Below are 14,622 nucleotides of genomic sequence, written 5' to 3' on the forward strand. Positions count from 1 at the left end.
GTAACCCCTGAGCATCGCCAGGTGTGACCCAAAGAGAAAAAAAAAGTTTTTCATAATGGCCAGAGAGATAGTGCAAGAGGTAAGGTACTTCCTTTGCACACAGTGACACTGGTTCAAGTCCCCTGAACCACATATGGTCTCTTGAACACTGCAATGGGTCACTCTTAAGCTGAGAGCCAGGAACAGCCCAGACCACAATGGGGTGTGACCCAAACTACCCCCATTACCCCCCCCACACACACAAAGTTTCTCATGATTCCTCTTTAATCTCAGTTTAAAGTAATCTACAGGCAATGACTCATTGGTAGGCCTAACCTAAACATTCTGAGAAGTCCTACTTTTCAATCTTACAAGTATAATGTTCAGTAAAGGGAGACATGCAAAGAAAAGTGCACACATTATTATTTCATTATATACAATTCTAAAACCAAACAAAACTTATCTATGATGATTTAAGGTCATAAATACTGGCAATCCTTGAAGTTGGAAATTATGATGAGAGTATGAGGAGACTGTTGAGATATTGTGAGTTATGTTTTTTGTTATAAATGCTTTAAAGTATACTCTTACAGTTTGTATGCTTTCCTGTTATTTGCCATAACTCAAAAGAAATGTTTATATAAACCACTCTAGCAATGTAAAAATTATGAATCAATCATGGCAATTTTTTTTTGATAACTGTTGAACTTGGTGATTAGACTATAGGGATTCATTTTGGTTTTTTACATTTTTATGGCTAGAAAATTTTACATTAAAAATTTAAATGTAATTTTAAGAATACTATATCAGGTGGCAACCTGAGAGTTTAAATTTTATGAACTCTTCAAGGAATTTGAGATGTAGATTTATAAATATAAAGTGTATTAAATCTTGTGAGGAATCAAGATTCTGCTCCAAACGTTCTTTAAGAAAAAATACATAAGAGTTTATTCTTAACTTTAATTGAGTAATACCACATGCCCCCCACCCCAAAATTATCTGGTTAATGTAAGTCTACCCACAGTAGATTTCAATGCTTACTTATTTGAAAGTCTGAAGTAGTGAAGACAACTGCCAACACGAAGGCAGCCATCTTCATACTACTGTTTCAGCCCAGTCTTCCCTAACATCTGAAGAGGAGAGCTCTGCTCAAGTGATTATTATTGCTTATTATTTGCATTTTGAGAACTAGTTTTAAAAGATTCCAATTAGGAAAATAGAAGGATAAGGTAAATACTTTGAGAGTAGGGGCCTGAGGAATAGGACAGAGGGTAGGACACTTGTCTTGCACATGGCTGTTCAGATTCTATCCCTGGCACACCTCCCTAAGCTCTCCAGGAGCGGTCCCTGAGCTCAGAGTCAGGAGTAAACCCTTCTGTCACTGGGTGACCGGGTATGGCCCGAACTGCCCTCCTCTCCTCCACCACCCCTCAAGCAAAAATACCCTTAGAGCAGTCTGCTATGATTTATAGCAAAACAATTTCAAGATCAGATGCAGAAATGCTGTTAGGCTATTTCAGTTGAAGAGGTTTTTTGGTTTTTTGTTTGTTTGTTTGTTTGTTTGTTTAATGTAACCTCAAGAACTAGTGTAACATTTCATTACATTAACAGAAAACCACAAAAGTTGTTAAACAGGGACTGGAGAGATAGTATGGTGGTAAGACACTTGCCTTGCACATGACCCACTGGGTTCAATCCTCAGCATCCCATATGGTCCCCAAACACCCAGCAAGAGTGATTCCTGAGCACAGAGCCAGGAGTAAATCCCGATCACCAACAGGTGTGGCCTCAAAACAAGATAAGAGAAAACAAAACTTGTTTGCTGAACTGCAACCTAAGGGCCTGTAGGGCAAACTCATTGTCTTTCTAATTAGGCCACTTTTAGATTTCCAGTAAATGGTATTCTATTGTGAGCATTGCTTGTTAAACCTTGCAAACGTAAAAAGATAAAGTTTGTGATAAAATAACTTATTTTCTCCTCCTTTGTTTACTTCTATAATACGCTTTTACATTATATATAACCACAAAATTTATGTCTAAGGTATTGCTGGAAATTAAAATTTCTGAGTATTGATTTGTTTTCTTTTTATAACCATTTGCTACATTATGCCTTTATTCCTTTTCTCTTATTTCTGTGATAATTTGATAAAATGTTTAACAGCAGCTAGTTACAATAGAAGTCAGTTTCCTTTAAAGAAAACTAGCACTGCTTGTTGCTTTTTTTATGTTAAAGCTCAAAAGGAATTCACACCTAGTCAAGGGGTATATGAATGGTAGTTAATACACCATTACTCTGTGAACATTATGATTCTGGTTAGTATTATGTATTTCTTAAATTAATTTTTAAAATTTTCTCTTCATTCAATGTAAGTAAAATAGGCTTAACAGTAAGTAATTGCTGATCATTTTGCCAGAAATTTTTATTAGAATTGCATGGTAACCATTAAAAGGGGCTTGCATTTTCTTCAAGAACATTAATTTTCAGATTAAATAAAATGCATGGTCTCATTTTAAAGCAGGCTCATTTTGCACAATAGACCAATTTTTTAAAATGAGCTACCCTACACTTAATGTCATTAGTAAACAATGCATTTAGTCACACAGGAATACTAGGCTCATACATTTAAAACACTTCAGCATCTTGTTATGCCAGCTGAACCCCTACACAGAGATGGAACCTAACAATAGCTACTTATATAACCAAATGAATAGAAGAGACCAAATTTTCTAGCCCAGATGCTGCCTCTTGTCTAGCATCTCCAGAACAATGTCAAAATAGTGATCATTAAGTGTAGATGTTGAACTTAGTATTTTTATGAAATGAGTGAGAAGTCGATTGTTATCTTCATCCCTTCACCAACTGCCATGGAATGTTTACCAAGTGAGATTTGCCACGAGATTATTCTTAGCTCTTGAACTTATTATGTCATGTCATAGGAATTATTAGAGGTTACAATTGCTTTGTCTGGGAGCAATAGTCTACAAAGCTAATCCAGCGTCTTTCTAACATTAATAGTCAACAATTATTAAACATTTAAGGATAATGCACTAAACCCTTCACGTGTTTAGTTTCACCACTGCACAGTAGCCTCACAGTAAATTCTATTTCCCATTCAAAATTTTCTATTTTACAAAGAAAGAAACAAACTCAAAATGCCCATACATTTTGCTAACAATTTATATAACCTGAAAATGGCAAATTCAGGATTCAAATCTTAGTCCAGATGACTAAACAAAAAAATCTCCTCAGCCAGCTTTTAAGCTATTTTAATTGGTGATTTTTTTCCCTTATATTTTGCTTTCCAGTTTTCCCTAAAGTTAAAGCACCAACATTTGCTTCCAAACTGAAAATTTTGGAGCCAACTAATTCAACAACACATTTCAAGCACCTACGAAAGTTATGTGCAAATTAAGGGTTTATTTTTTATTGTAAATAATTATCAAATTCTGATGCTTCTATAATAGATGAAATGATAAAGCTTGCAAAAATCCAAAATTTGGTTAAATTTTATTTTTAATTGCTATTATCATAAAGATAACCATTAAGAATTTTGTTTTTTTCTAAAACTATTAAGTTTTCACTTATTTTAGTTTTTCAGGTTGTTTGCACTTGTAGTTTTTCCAAAAATAATGCCTATGCCTTAATCTCACAGATAAGTAAAATTCAAATTAATTGAGCAGACTAGCAATTGTTAGATTAAAAAAGGCATTTTCTTTTCAAATTGTCCTGATGAATGTTATCTTTCATTTTTTTAGCCATAGCTATGTGGAAGTCTTCAAATTTTTCATCTCTATAATTGTCATAAGAAAAATCTTAGGATTTATTCATTCTGGGAAGTTTTAACTAGAATGCATATAGTGTACATACTTTTTAAAATCTATATTCTATTGGGTCCTACCAAATATGACCTTTGTGATGGGTTTAGAACTTTTTCTATAGAAAGCTCCTTCCTGTCCTGCCTCAATTTATATTTCTCTGGCTGTCCACCCTACATATTTTCTCAGTAATGAATCCCTTATCCTTCAACAGTTTCGGAAGTCCTTACAAACAAAAATAAACGTGGGTCCCATCAGTAAGCCTGGGACTGGGGTTGTTCTTGAAACAGCAAAACTGGTTTCATTATTAGCGGTTTTAATGAATCTTTTTTTCCCTACCCTCTGAAATTCTCAGCTCCCTGGTGCCCCCTGCAGAAATGACATCTCCGGCTCTCTTACCGACCCAATGGAAACTTCTTTCTGATACTTTGCTTGGGGGAAAAAAAATAGACTTCTATACACACTTTAAAACAAGTGGAAGGGAGTTAAAATTCTCCCCTCTGAAACTGGGGACATTGGTGGTGGGAAATGTACAATGGTGAAGGGAAGGGTGTTGGAACATTGTATGACAGAAACCCAAACATGAATAGCTTTATAACTGTATTTCTCAAGGTGATTCAATGTAAAAAAAAAAAAAAAACACCCTGTCTTCCCACCAGTTGACTATACCTAAAGTCTCATTTTGCCCAATATGTTTCATACCTTTGTAAACTCACATAAATATATCCAGCGGGTACAATGACTGCTGTCCTGAAATTAGAAATATCTCAAAATTAGGAATCTTTTACTTGGAATATCTCTTCTATTTCACAATAACTTAAGGTCATAAAACAAGCAATAATAACCTATACTAATTTTTTTTTTTAATTTGGGAGTCAACCCCAACTAATGTTCAGGATTTACTCCTGGCTGAACGAACACTCAGGAATCACTCCTGGTGATGCTTGGAGGATCTTATGGGATACTGGAGGTTGAACCCATGTGGACCACATGCAAGGCAAACAACCTCCCCATTTAGATCTAGCAGTATGGTTTATAGTAATTTTTTAAATTAACATTTTTTTCAGTATATTATATTACATTGCATTATATTTGCATAAATTTCTATATTAAAATATTTAATATTTTGTATCTTGACTATTCTGATATATATTTGTATATATATATTTGCTTTTTGGGTCACACCTAGCAATGCACAGGGGTTACTCCTGGCTCTGCACTCAGGATCCACTCCTGGCAGTGCTCAGGGGACTATATGGGATGCTGGGAATCGAACCCGGGTTGGCCATGTGCAAGGCAAATGCCCTTACCCGCTGTGCTGTCACTCTAGCCCCTATATTTTTAAATTTTAGTCCTATTGCTCTATAACTTAGAGTTAATAGAATTTTATATTTAAAATATATTATTTTAATAAATTTTCAGTTTCCAACCACCACAATTTTAGAACAATTTAATCACCTAAATCCAATGTTAGCAGTTACCCATCTTATACTTCAGCTCTAGATAACCAATGTTTTTAATGATATATGTAACATAAATAAAAAACATGTTGGCACAAAAACTTATACTGCTGTATTTTTCATAACTAAAGGACTCTTTGAAATTTTGCATTTCACCTACTCCTTACTGAGCAAAAGAAAAAAATCCTCATTCTTTCCCTTTCACTTTCTCCAAGATATAATTAGTTTACAAAATTCTTTTTCCCTATTTTCAATTATTTCTATATTATTTTATATCCATCCGTCTTGAAATCTTCACTTACTAAGTAATAGTTTGATTAGCATTTTGAGATACACACTGTAGAAATAAGATAATAGTCTACTTTGATATCTATAAATTTAAGTACTTGAGACATATATTACATGTCATTTTGTGACTGATTTTTTTAACGTAACATAATATTCTAAAGGTCCAAGCAAGGTAGAGCATGTGAAAGAAATTACTTATTTTTAAGGGATATGTACAATTTCAGGGGTCTGAGAGATAATACAATGGTCTTAGGCAAGACCAAACTTAATTTAATCCCCAGCACCACATGTATCTTCTGAGACAGCCAGAAGGACTCGGAATAACTGGGCTAAATACACAATTCACAGAGTTCTCCACACCCAAAAAATCAAACACATATTCTTCTCCAGTGCATATATTACATTTTCTGTTATTGTATATATACTCAAACACAAACAGGTGTCATATCTAAACTCATGAGATATAAACTATTTCCAGCATCTTTTCAGATCACAATATTTTTTTTAGTTGGCCACCTATTTTGTCCATTCTAAAGTTATATTCTAGTAATCTTAGTTGTCAGCAATACTGACATAAATGCTAATTTCTTTTTTTTATAAAAAATTTTGTTTTATTGAATCACCATGTGGAAAATTACAATGCTTTCAGGTTTAAGTCTCAGTTATAACAATGCTGAAACAACTATCCCTTCACCAGTGCCCATATTCCACCACCAAAAAAAAAAAACAAACCCCAGTACATCTCCCATCCCGCCCCCCTCTCCACCCCCATAACTGATAAATTTCACTTTACTTTCTCTTTACTTTGGTTACATTCAATATTTCAACAAAAATCTCACTATTATTGTTAGGAGTTCCCCACTAGAGTCAGACCTGCTGTGAAGAGCATGCGGTTTTGGATTTCTGTACTTTAGCAACTAAGTCCAGGGAGATTTCTTCCAGATCATTGGATCATTTCTTGGATCATTGCAAGCTTGTAACTCTCACCTGTGGTCATCATAATATGGTGGTCGCCACGCCCTTCACCCCTGGCAAGGAAAGAGGCAAGAGAGAGACATACCTTTTCCCTCCTGGGCAGACATGGGGCCCGCGGCTTAGTTCTCAGTCTGGAGACATTCTGCAAGGAGGTGCCCATACCAAAAGTAGTTTAGCTGGCCTCTGGAGTCATGCTCATGCAGCTGCAGAGGGGCCACATGGGCCTCCCAGGATCACATCTTGGCGGCAGGCGGGGCCCTCAGATCACAATACTTTGAAGGCAAAAAAATTATAACTATTAAAAAAATTGTAAAAAACACAAGAGGAGACTAATCAATGTTCTGATGAATAACTGATACATTAATAAGGAAATAAAAATATATAGTAATTTCTGAAAATAAAAATAAATGAAGACACAGATTATCATAACATATAGCATAGGACTGAAGAAAGAGTAGTACAGTGGATAAGGTGCTGTCTTGCTCATGACCCACCTAGGTGTGGACCTTGGCACCATATGTGGTCCCCCAAGTCCCACCAGGAGTGATCCCTGAGCAAAAGCCAGGGTAAGTCCTAAGCACCTCTCGGTGTGGCCCAAAACCCCAAAAATAAAATCCAGAACATATGGGATATGGTAAAAGCAGTAACATGAGGAAAGTTCATAGCAATAGCACTGTAGCACTGTCGTCCCATTGTTCATTGATTTGCTCGAGCAGGCACCAGTATAGTCTCCATTGTGAGACTTGTTGTTACTGTTTTTGGCATATAGACTATGCCATGGGTAGCTTGCCAGACTGTGCCATGTGGGTGGGATATTTTCGGTAGCTTGCCAGGCTCTCCAAGAGGAACAGAGGGATCGAACCCAGGTCAGCTGCATGCAAGGCAAACACCCTACACGCTGTGCTATCACTCCAGTCCTCATAGCAGTAGAAACATACCAATAAAGGGAGAATGGGAGCTCAAACAAACAAGATAATTTACAATTTAAGGAAACAAAAATGCAGCAGTAACAAATGCCACCCAAAGTCAGAAGAAAGGAGGAAATAATAAAACTCGGAATGGAAATAAGTGAACTAGAAATAAGAATATATGAAAGATCACTAGATGATTCTTTGAAAGAATAAACATGATTTACAACCCTTATCTCAAATTATAAAGAGATAGGTATTCCTTTTTTTTTTTTCTTTTTTGGGTCACACCCGGTGATGCACGGGGTTACTCCTGTCTTAGCACTCAGGAATCACCCCTGGCGTTGCTCAGGGGACCATATGGGATGCTGGGAATCGAACCCGGGTCGGCCGCGTGCAAGGCAAACGCCCTACCCGCTGTGCTATCACTCCAGCCCCGAGATAGGTATTCCTAATAAATAGGATTATAAATATCCACAATAAATGCTTCTCAGCTATGATAAAAGATGAAAACTTGCCTTTCCTACAGTAATGGGGAACTGAGGGCGTCACATTTAAAGAAATGCCAGAAGGAGAGGACTGGAGCAATAGTACTGTAGGTAGATCACTTGCCTTGCATGCAGCTAATTTGGGTTTGATCCCCAAGACCCCATATGTGCCCCAAGTCTGTCAGGAGTCATCCCTGAGTGCAGATCCCGGAATAAGCTATGAGCACTGCCAGATGTGGTCCCCCAAACAAATAAATACATATATATGTATATACATACATGTGTATATATATATATATATATATATATATATATATATTAAAGGGCTGAAGGATGGAGTCTGTTCAGGCCTTGTGGTAAAGGGAAAAATCCAGGCCATCTCGAGTAATACTTGAAAACTCCAGCGCTACACACAGCAATGCTTGGGAGATTATGTAGCACTGGGGCTTAAACCTGGTACACTGTGTGCAAGGCATGCAGCTTACACCTTGACCTATACGTCCAGCTCTGACCCTGATCAGCCCTTGTATTAAACCACTGGACTTTATAGTTGCAGAAGGGCCTGTGGCTCTAAGCCCAAGGGATCATACAAAATGATGCTCTGTCAACTGGGAGTCAAATCCAGACCCCCACAGGCAAAGTATCCATTCAGCCTCTTGAGGTTTGAGTTGGGTTTTTTTTTTCATTTGTTTGTTTTAGGGCCACACTGCACAGTGCGCAGGGCTTAGTCCTGTCTCTGTGCTTGGAGATCACATCTGGGGAGGCTTAGGGAACCATATGGGGTGCTAGGTAACAAACCTGGGTTAGCCACGTGAAGGCAAGGGCCCTATCCACTGCACTATCTCTTTGCCTCCCCTCCCCCCTACCTACCCATTTTTATAAGATCTTTTATTTTTTCCCCATGATTTGAATTTATTATAACAAGCAAGGGTTATATTTATTAGATCAATTATGTGATTTTTCTTTGAAAAATGAGCAAGAAATATAAAAACTGTGGAGACATTTAATTTCTTTTAACAAACATGTTAAGCTCAATAAAAACAATATTAAAATTTAATTATTTGTTAGACTTAAGATTTTTTGTGCATTTGGATAAATCTCATCACCAAATTCCAGGTAAATGTTTTCTTTGGAAAATCTTTTGATTCTATAAACTGAATTTAGCATGCAGAATAAATCCTGGCACTTAAATTACTGATTTGGATGCCAAATCAAATCCATAAGTGGTATACAGGGTTGACACCAGAGGAAATGATGATGATTTAAGATTAGGATTATTGCATCTTGATAAGAGAAAAAAATCCTGTATATTTTAAGTTATATATTTATATATTTTTCTTTTTTTTATGTTTATCCTTCCACTCAGTTTAGTTGACCCTCAATTTTTGGAGGGGGTACAAATGGTTTATTCATAAAGATAGATATGTTTTCAGAAACTACAGAGGCTTGAGTGATAATACAGCTGGTAGGACATTTGCAAGACACACAACTGACATGGGTTTGATCCCTGCCATCTCATATGATCACTTAGAAGAAGCAGAAATAATTCTTGTACATAGAGCCGGGAGTAGCCTCTGGATATCACCAAGTATAGACCAAAAACAAATAAAGGAAGAAAATACAAAACTATGGAAATATGTTTTTTTAAATATGTATATTAATTATGGCAGTTGCCTTGCCATTTTTTTTCAATCTCCTTAAAATTTACATCAATTCCCTGAAGTCAAAAAGTCTGGAACATTAAAAAACAATAACAACAACAAACAAACAAAACCACAACACCCAAAAGGAGAGTAAAAGGGAATACGCCTGCCACGGGGTGGGGGCGGGGGGGCCGGGGGAAAGAGGGGGAAGGGATTCATAAGCACCAAAGTTTGTAAGTCTGTAACTGTACCTCACAGTGATTCACTAAAAAAATGAAAAATACATTTTTTTTAAAAGTCTGGCACATATTTTAAATCTTTTGTTTTCGTGGCTCCAGATACAGAATTCATTATTCTTTTTTTTGTCATGAGAAATTTGCTCATTACATAAATGTTAGGCAAAATAATGCCCCCTGCACTCTCCCACCCCACCAAAGATGCTCGTTTTCTAATTCCCAGAATTTTTAACTACCTCAAATATTTGAGTTTTAAGTGGAACTTAAAATAGCATTTGAACTGACCTTGAGATGGGGAAAGTAATCTGGAATATTCAGGTAGACCTTTGTTCTCTCCTGAACACATATCTATCTCTTTTTCTTCCTTCACACTTCTCTGAGTAAATTTCTTTCAATAAAACTAAAACAAAAATAAATGGAACCACTGTAATGAGTCTTTACACGTGGAAGAGAAAGTAAAGTCAGTTTCTGAAAGACACAGTGAAAGACCTGAGTCATCATCATGGGTTTTGAAGATACAACATGTCCAATGAAGGCATGCCACCGCTAAGAGAAGCTAAAAGGAAAGGAAACAGATTCTCCCCTAGAATAAAACTCTCACCAAACCTTCATTTAGCTCAGTCCCACTTTGAGACTGTGCCCCACTTGATCGTAAGACCCGTGTTGAACTTATAAACATCTCTTGATTTAAGTCACAAAATGTATATTTGTTACAGCATCATTAGACAAAACAGCAAAGATAAAAGTGTGACACAACTGCTCTTTAACCATACTTCTGGAATGTACGTGATGACAAAGTGGAATTTGGACAAAATACACAGTAGCTATCTTGCATAACATGTTCTCTGTCAATATCTTAATGATCTTTCTATTTACTTTTGCCTCATAGAAACAAAAAAAAATTAAATGAAAGACTTCTCCTCTAGAGAAATACGTGTGGTGCTTTATTTCTGGGACTAGGCTTAACATGAATTAAGTCATGTTTTAGTCACTTTTTCTGTCCCTCCCATTCATTTCCAAGACCTCTAAGATAGTTGATACAATTATACTACCTACATCACACAAAAATAGACTGTTGTCAACACAAAAGCAAGGCAAGAGTCTCTATATCCAAGAGTATCTATATCCTCTTGGGAAGGTAGATATCCAAAGGAAAGGTTTTCATCTGATTTTATTTTTCCTGGGGAGTCTTAAGGGGAGTGAAGTAAGGCCACACATAAAAAAGCAAGTAAATTCTATAGCAAAAAAGATAGTAGATGCTCAGACCTTGTTTTTTAAGATCGGGCAAATGTAAAATCACATATTAAGCACTGGGACAGGTGTTGAATAAGATTTCTCTGTGAGTATACAATGCCTTCTTGCAAAGAAAACAAGGAGGCAGTGGAACAAACCTGGCCATTTCTTACTAGAATACCTGGCTCAAAGTAGGAAATTAATTTGACTTAATCAATGTTAAGCTAAACACTTTAAACATAGAAGACAATATATTGCCATTATTCCCCTGTAGAAGTCATCTGATTGTAGGATTGGAGTTAAATACCCCATCAGAAAATGGTCTACAGCTCTGTGACAGCACCTAAGGTTTTTATGCTTTCTTGCATCAGGATAAATAATTTCTGAGTCCCACTTTTAGAGTCCTTCATGCATTATATTTCAGTGGGTTAGGGTAAATTTAACAAGATAAACTTAATCAAATCTGCATAACAATATAGCAATACCTATCAAACTTTGTGGTTGTTATCAAGCCCTATCCACCTGGGGACTGAAGATTACATAAACCCACCCATAACTGTAGTTTAATAGCAAAGGGTCCCATATGGAGAGAATGGTGATTAGTTCTGACTGAAAGGTGGTCTGAAAACGTCACTGAGGGTGATGTTGTTGTAAACCATCTCCTGCCCTCCCTGCACAAGCATGTAGGATCTCTCTCTGCTGAGATCTGTTGTGGTTTAAAGCCAACTTCAGGGTATCTGAAGATTTAATATATGTGTGCTGAGTCCACAAGTAATTCATTTTAGTATTCTTATAGAGTTCATGGCCCACTGCAAGATAAACATATTATACTCATTTAAAAATGAAAATTCCTAACCCAGGTCAAAACAGTTCTGAGACTGTTCAATCTCTCTCCTCTCTCTCATCTCTTTCTCTTGTTCTCTCTCTACCTGTCTCTCCCTCTCTCTCTTTCCCTCTCTCCTTTGCCTCTTCCTTTTCTCTCGCTTTATCATACTCTCCTCTTCATTCTCTGCATTCCTTTATCCCCACCCCTACCATATCTCCAATAAGAAGTGAACAATTTGTTTTATGAAGACTGAAAATTTTATGTTGTTAATCACTTTATTCATAGTATTACACTTTTTTAAAAACCAGAAAAGTAAGAAATTTAATCTGCAAAGAATTTTCTGTGATTTTCTGTGCAATAGTATGTAGATTAGCACATCCCACTCTATGTGTGAAAGACATATTATTGTAATTTCTTGTTTAGCATCTTTACATGGATGAAATTTTTATGATATCAAATTCTTTAAAAGGTGATAATATTTGCCTCATAAGGATCACTTATAGAAATAAAGAATGATTGTACTCTTTGAGGGAAATTTAAAAAATAAATTTTTTTATTTAAAAAAATTTATTTAATTTAATTTTCACATACTCAAACATAGTATGTGAATAATATCCAAAGACAGTAGAAACATGGACCAGAAAGACTGTTCCATTTATGAAATCTTGTCACAAAGGGAGAGGGTGAGTGCAGTTGTCACAGAGAAGGGGTCACTATGACAATGACAGTTGGAAAGGATCTCACTGGACACAAACTGAATACACAAACACAGCATTTTCTATGACTCATTCCTCCCATGTAGAAAAAGGAACTATAAGGTCTTTGGCACTAAAGGGGTATGAATCCCAATATCAACTCTATCACTTCTTGTGTGTCATTGAGTGAATCTTTCAAGCTGTACTATCCTCAGTTTTTTTTTTTCTGTTGATAAATCTCTTTTTTTGTGATTGTAAGAATTAGAAAAATAGATATAAATTATCTTTTAAAGTTTTAATTGAAGGAATGTGAGATGTATAGTTACAAAGATTGATGACTGAGCTTCAGCCGCACAGTGCTATAACATTCCTTCACAGTGCACATATGCAGCTACTTAGGTCTCCAGTTTCCTTCTCACACCCCCTCTTTCTCCTCCTTCCTCTTCCTCCTTTTCCTTCTTCTTTATACTCTTCTTTCTCTTTCTCCTCCTTCTTCTTCCTCTTCTTCTCTCTTACTCTCTCTTGTTTTTCTTTTAGGCACTGTGATTTGCAGTACTGTTACTGAAATGGTACCATTCATTTCACTTTACCTCCATTCAGCACTCACTTTGTGTCCAGTGAGTCCTTTCTAGCTGTCATTGTCATAGTGGCCCCTTCTCTTCCTAAATGCACTACCGCCTCTCCCTTTTGTGACAAGCTTTCTTAGCTGGTCCTTGTTTCTACTGTCTTTAGATATTATCCACATCCTATGTTTTGAGGGTTTTGTTTTTTTTAATTTCCCACAAAGAGTACAATCATTCTATGTTTCTAAAAGTGATCCTTATAAGGTAAATGTTATCACCTTTCAAAGAATTTGATACTTCATAAAAATTTTATCCATATAAAGATGCTAAATGAGAAATTACAATAATATGTATTCCATATATTGAGTGGGATGTGCTAATCTACATACTGCTGCACAGAAAATCACTGACCACTCAATGGCTAGAAACAGTAAATATTTATCATTGCACTTGTAGCTATGAATCTGCTGATATAGTTCAACTCTTGGATGACCTTATTAATGCAATAACTGTGGGTCCTATAGGCAGTACTGATTTTGGCTAGGCTATCTTATGTGTCAGGCATTAGTTTGAATGGCCTCATCTGGACAACTGGGCTCTCTGCCATGTGATCACTCATGTTTTATTAAGCTGTTATGTAGCAATTTACCTGTCAGTACAAGAGTACCAAGAGAGGAAAAGTACAATCTTGAAGCCAAGGAAGAGAAAAGGTTCACTGTCACCACTTTCACATTATGCTGGTCACAACTTCACAGAAATAATCCAGATTTCAAGGATTTGAATAGAGCCGTCTTCTCTTGGTAAAGGTACTGAAAAAAGTCACATTATAAAAGACATGTTCCCTTGTTAAGGCCTACAGTCATGGAGTTCAAATTTAAGTGCACGTTAAATCAGAATCTTTAGGAAGACTTGTTAAAAAAATTATTATAAAGCCCATCTGCATTTCTGGTCCAATAATGAAATAGGTTCACTTTTGGTATGAACTCAATAATTTGGAATTTTAATAATTCCCCACATAACAATGCTGTCTGCTGAACATACTCTGAGAGGCATTGATTTATAGTGTAGTATTTTCTATTTAAAAAATTAAATTTTCTGGGACTGGAGCAATAGCACAGCAGGTAGGGCATTTGCCTTGCACGCGGCCGACCCGGGTTCGATTCCCAACATCCCATATGGTCCCCTGAGCACCGCCAGGAGTAATTCCTGAGTGCAACGCCAGGAGTAACCCCTGAGCATCGCCAGGTGTGACCCAAAAAGCAAAAACAAAACAAAACAAAACAAAATTAAATTTTCTAAATATATGTAAATAGTTTCCTTTTCTTTCTAAATAAGATACTTATTCCTAAATTAATGCATATGTTTATTTTATTTATTTTATTAACGTGACTTTATATATTTTATATTTATTATAATATAATCTATTAATTATATTATAGTATATTACATATGATACATAATATGTTATATATAGTATCACTATATAGTTTATTAGCATATCATAATTATAAT

Source organism: Sorex araneus, chromosome 1 (assembly GCF_027595985.1).
Source record: "Sorex araneus isolate mSorAra2 chromosome 1, mSorAra2.pri, whole genome shotgun sequence".
NCBI lineage: Eukaryota > Metazoa > Chordata > Mammalia > Eulipotyphla > Soricidae > Sorex > Sorex araneus.